Source organism: Plecotus auritus, assembly GCF_963455305.1.
Source record: "Plecotus auritus genome assembly, chromosome: 2".
Taxonomy (NCBI): Eukaryota; Metazoa; Chordata; class Mammalia; order Chiroptera; family Vespertilionidae; genus Plecotus; species Plecotus auritus.
In genome coordinates, this window is record NC_137771.1 from 224,576,144 (window position 1) to 224,582,143 (window position 6,000).

The following is a 6,000-nucleotide window of genomic DNA, read 5'->3' on the forward strand; positions in this document are numbered from 1 at the left end:
TCTCTCTGTCTCTCCCACCCCCCCCCACCCCGCCCTTCCACTCTCTCTACAAATCAATGAAAAAATATCCTTGGGTGATGATTAATTAAACACACACACATACACACACACACACACACACACACACAATTGTCCCTACCCTCTCCGTGATAAGTGTGTGAAACCCTATTGAAAATGATGGGACCAGAGCACAAATGGCACAGGAGGCAGGGGGAGGGAGCCCAGGTCACACCACCTTGGACCCTTGACTCGCACCCGGGCCTCTGCCACACCCTGAGTCCCTCATCCAGCCAGCACCCTTGTCCTGGGCCCTACTCTGTGGCCACTCACCTCTATGCCTGGGCGGTCGCATGGTCATAATAAAATGGCTTATCCTAGTTCCGGGGGCTCGCAGGCTTCCTAACATTTTTCACCTTTCTGTTATTAGTCGGTTTCCTAGTTACTCAGCTGAACTAAGACCCGGGCCTGGCTGAAGCCTGTGATTACTCATTGACTATTATGGCTTAATTTACCGAGCTTCGCAGTAAATCAAACCTCATAAAAGTCCGGCCCTTGTGCTTCCAGATCAAAAGTCGAAGGTGTTAGGAGGAAATTAACAGTCAGAAGTCACGCGGGCTGACATGATCAGAGGCACCGTGTCAGCTGAGCGCAGAGCGGCCTCTTTTCCCTCAGAGAGAGGCCCACAGGGAAGGGGGGAGGGGAGACTGCAGGGGGGCGCGTGCGCTCTGAAGGCCAAATGTCTAGGGAGAAAATGGCAGATAAAGAGCTCTTTAAAGTCCAGACGTAATTCTTAAAATGATTAGCTTTCCAAGTCATCCCTCAAAAAAAGAAAATTAGTAAATACGTTTCCTTAGAAACATGTCTGTTTCCCTTGAAATCCAGATCAACAGTCAACATACAGTTGGAGGTGGTTTCCCATGCAAGCTAAACAGACGTCATTGGGTCTGAGAGGCCTTCTGTATTCCCTCAGCAAACAGTGTCACCTGCGGAGAAGACCGAGATGAGGAAGGCTTAGAGACAGAAAGAATGTCATTCATGTGTATTTGCACCTGTGTTTGCTTCGCTGACCATTCCCCCCGCCTCCCTGGGTGGGGATTAGAGGTAGCAGTTATTCCACTGATACTTGTTGGGGTCAAAGAATGGATAAAATAAAGCTTTATACCACCCCCACCCCCCGCACCCCACCTCTACCTCCCACCTCCAAGTGTACGTACAACAGGTCTACTTCCACTTCATGCCCATTTGTAGGCCGCCACAAGAACCAGGAACCCTCAGCTGACCTGGGGTCACCTAGCAGCCTCCCAGCCCCCCAGCAGGGTGGTCCCAAACCGGGCAGGAGCAAGCAGTTCTACCCAGGAGGTCACGGTTTGATCCCTAGTCAGGGCACATGCCCAGGTTGCAGGCTCCATCCCCAATGGGGGCGTGCAGGAGGCAGCGGATCAATGATTCTCTCTCATCATTGATGTTTCTCTCTCTCTCTCCCTCTCCCTTCCTCTCTGAAATCAATAAAAATATATTTAATAAATAAATAAATAAATAAATAAATAAATAAATAAATAAATAAGTAAATAAAATTCCCGGGAATAGCGCGCCAACGTGGGACTCTCCTGGAAGTCCAAACCTTTTCCTAACGTCCCACTGTACTTGATTGCAGCCTCACTTACCCTTTAGGCTCCCTGCGGGCACAAACGTGTAATAATGATGGAGCCTCTAATCTCAACCTGGGAAGGGCAGCTTGTGGGATCAGATGTCCCGGGGTTAAACCCCGCTCAGCCGCGCCCTCGCCCTGCCGCTGTGAACCCCTGGGCAGGTTGCTGAACCTCTCTGGGCCTCAGTTTCCTTCCCTGTCAGCTTTGCATAACAACAGTACTTGGGGCCAGGACGCCCTGCGGGTGGAGTGAGTTAATGTTTCTTAAGCACTTAGAACAATGCCCGGCGTATAATCAGGCGAAGGGTGTGATGAATAAGAGGCCCCTGACGGCGGGGAACCCCTTCGCCATCCGGCAGACCGCTGCTCTGCTCTGGACTCCAGGCGGGATTTAGGTCACAGCAGAGAATGGAGATCAATAGGGGCCCACTCCTTCCCGCCTTCCTTCACTATAATTCTCTTGCCTTTGGTGGTAAGAGATGGGGCTGGGGGGGGGGGGGGGTGAAACACTGAATTTTAAAACTGGAAAACGCGTTAGAGAGTTAGAGAGTTGATAAGTGAGACCAACTCCTGTTTGTATAAGGAACCTGAGGCCCCAGGGGGATCAATCCCTCCCCACGGCCTTGGGGCTCCCTCCTGGCTGTCGGAGACCACGGTCCTCCCCGACAGCGATTTGCCCTTATAAGGCAGTACCTGAAGGATCTACAGGGCCGTTCAAATCCCCCGTGTTATTAAACTGCATGGGGACAGGCTTACGGCAAGTCCCAACAGCAAAACCAGCGAGAGGACCTGTTGTATTCTGTAGCATCGATAATCCCAAATATAAATGTGTCTGCAGTGTGAGTCACAGCCTTACAGGTGTGGTGTGGTCGCTGTGTGTGTTTTCTGCATCATGGCATGGTCCCCACAGGAGGCCCCGGACTGAAGAAGGCACAGAGTGTGGACTTCATTACTTATCACACCAACGGGGCACTCAACCACCAGTCTTCACACACACACACACACACACACACACACACACACACACAGCGTCCTCAGGATCGTGCCAGCCAGTCTAACAGATGATTGTTATTTAAGTTGCATGCCACTTTGGGTGAGAAAATAAAAGCTGGCTGAACATTCTAAAGCAGAGGTGGGAACGTCCGCCTGCAGGCCATAGAAGGCCCACAAACTCCTTTGGCCCGGCCCTGCGTAGGCATTGGGGGTGAGTTCATCAAATGTTTGACCACTTAGAGCAGGCTAATGTTTAAGGTGATACTTCTGCATGGCCCTTGAAGGATGTTACAAATATCCAAATGGCCCTTGGCCGAGAAAAGGCCTCCCGCCCCTGTTTTACAGCAAATAATGCACCGGACTTAAGCAGGAGTGTGAGTGAATCCCTAGGACTTTGAGGTGTTCACGTCACATCCACACTTTTGGGGTCAGCTTTCCAGCCGCTGCAAGGCTTCCCCCACTTCGTGGCATTTGAGAATTGGGGTACCCGTGTCTGTTTCAGGCCCACGGAGCTATCAGCACCTCCTGTGTGTCTCCGTTATAAGTCTCCTCCCTGGGGCGCTGTGCTCCAAGCGCATGCTTTCTTTACCCCTAAACGCCAGACTTCGCCACCGGACCAGGCCTCTGGTTCAGCTGAGCTGCCCGCACAGAACGAAGACGAGGGAAGCCGGCCCCCTCGCCCCCCGCCCCCCCGCCCCCCCGCCCCCCGCCCCTCAGAGTGTCAGCGCCTGTGATTCTTGGTCTCAAGGAGGACTTTGGACTGTGCCTTCCTGTCTCCGTTTTCACCTGTATGTTAGTGTTGGTATAGAAAAATGAGTAGATATTTATCTGCCAGAACCACCTGCTCTAGTTCAGGAACAAAAAAAGCAGCCGTCTGACATTTTATTTACTTATTTATTCATTCATCCGTTTTACTGAGATATACTTGGCATGATTTGACATTTTAAAAATGATTGCTCGGTGTGACGTGTGAATGAGAACGCTCACACTCATTTCTAAAGACTTCTAGACATTACGTTGGTTCTCCGGAGAGTAGCCAGAGGGGTCCCGTTAAAATATCAGCCAGATCAGCTGAAAACCCGTCAATGGCCCCAGTGTGACTCAGAGGAAAAGCCCACGTCCCCACCGGGCCCGTGACCTGGCTGCCCTCCATCTCTGTGTCTGCTCCTGGATCCTGGATCCTGGACCCCTGCCAGCCACCGCCCGCTGGGTCCCCAGGCACCGGGCAGGCCCTTCCTCACGCTGTTCCCTGTCCTGGGAATCTCCTGCCAGATGGGTGCCCCCGGGCTCCTGGCCTCACTCTGTCAGACTGTGAGGAAACAGCCAGAAACAGCCCCCTTTGCCGAGACCTTCCCTGGCTCTGCATCTGGAATGTCACCGCCCCCCCCCCCCCCACCGCCCCCCAGCAGGATTTCTTTCCTTAAGCCTTATCCCTGTTCAGCATCCTTTATGTCTGACCCAGTTACCCTGTTCACTATCTCCCCAGCAGGAATTCCGCCCTAGTGGGTGGGCATTGTGTCTGCTGCCCTGCGATGCTCAGAACAGTCCCGGACACGCAGCGCTCGGCAAGGCTTTGTTGAGCGCAGGACGAACGTGTCAAATGTTGGTTTGGGCGCCAGAGATGGAAGTCAAGAGATACGAAGCTTTCTGGAGGCATATGCCTATAAATGTGCATCACCCATGGCCACGGACAATAGTGAGGTGGGCTAGAAGGGGTCTCTGGGAGGAAAGGGGGACATATGTAATACTTTCAACAATAAAGATTTAAATATTAAAAAAAAGCTCCCCCCGAAACAAACAAACAAAACAAAAATACAGAAGAGATACAAAGCTTTCTAAGAAAGTGAGGAATCTTAGTCCGAGTAAGAAAGTTTTTTTTTTTTAAATATATTTTATTGATTTTTTACAGAGAGGAAGAGAGAGGGATAGAGAGTTAGAAACGTCGATGAGAGAGAAACATCGATCAGCTGCTTCCTGCACACCTCCCACTGGGGATGTGCCCGCAACCAAGGTACATGCCCTTGACCGGAATCGAACCTGGGACCCTTCAGTCCACAGGCCGACGCTCTATCCACTGAGCCAAACCGGTTTTGGCCGAGTAAGAAAGTTTTGAGTAAATTTTAAAAATCAGGTAAAGAGTGAAAGGTTAAATTAGGCAGTGACTTGGATCTTCGACATTCTCTACAAGAAAAAAGGATTTATGAAATCGCTGTAGCAAACTCTCCAGCAAGGGGTGTGGGGGGATGTGGGGGGGAAGCGTGCACTTATGATGGTGATTACACATTGGAATGTTAAGTGCTATCTTGGGGGTGAGTCGCCATGTAGAATTGATGCCAAAGATATCATAAAAATGGGAAAATCAGAACTTATGGATTATGTGGTGAGTATCAATGACATGTTAATGATGGTGTGAAGTGGTCAGTGGCCAGAAGACTAGAAGGAACCAGAAGGTCATCTTCGGCTCTCCTGTCCCTCCTTGCTCATTTCTGGTTTTTCCCAGTTGGTTTCTCTGGGGATCCTCCACGTTCGATCTGATTCCACCCCTGTTCCTGGGTTGGTCAGAAAACTGGGCTGGCCCTGTGGCCCTCCGGGCAGGGACCGGAACACCCACAGCCAGCTCCGCAGTGTGGTGGGGTTTGGACGGCCCATGTCACTGCTGGGCCCCAAGAGCCCTTGGTCCCTGCTCTGTGGTGCCCGAGATCCTACCCCTTCTGCTGCTCTGATCTCTTGGATGGAGCTGCTGTCTCGGTCTCATTTCTTCCCTCCAGACGTCTCCCCTGCCTGCTGTCCTCATCCCCTCCCTGCCCAGAAGCATGTCCACGTTCTGCCACCTCAGGACAATCCACAGAGTGACCCCCCAGGTCTGCCAGTCCCCTGTGCATGGTCCACACGGGGGTCTCCTTCCAACCAGCTGTTAGCAGGTGTAGTGTTCATGCGGAACCTTAGTGCTGACCTCAACCTACTCCATCCTAGACTGTGGGGGCCGGGCGGGTGGCAGCAGGGAGGCCAGCCAGGGGACTGCAGGGGGAATGAAGGGAGGTGACGGGGTGGCTTGGACCAGGGAGTTTTTGGTGGAGATGAAGAAAAGGGTTTCCTATCTCAGATACCCGCACCACCCCTGACCAGTTGCTCAAGACAAGGTCCTGGGAGTCGCCCTTGGTTTCTCTTCTTCCCCCAACCCCACAAACCATCAACAAACCCTGTGGACTCTACTTCCAGGGTGCATCTCACGCTTCTGCTTCTCTACTCTTGTCTTCATCTTGCTCACCTTGACCAAGCACCAATCTCCTGTGGAGCATCCCCCGTCCCCCTGCCCCAGCCCTCCTGTACTCCCTCCTCCACTCAGCAGCCAAGACAGT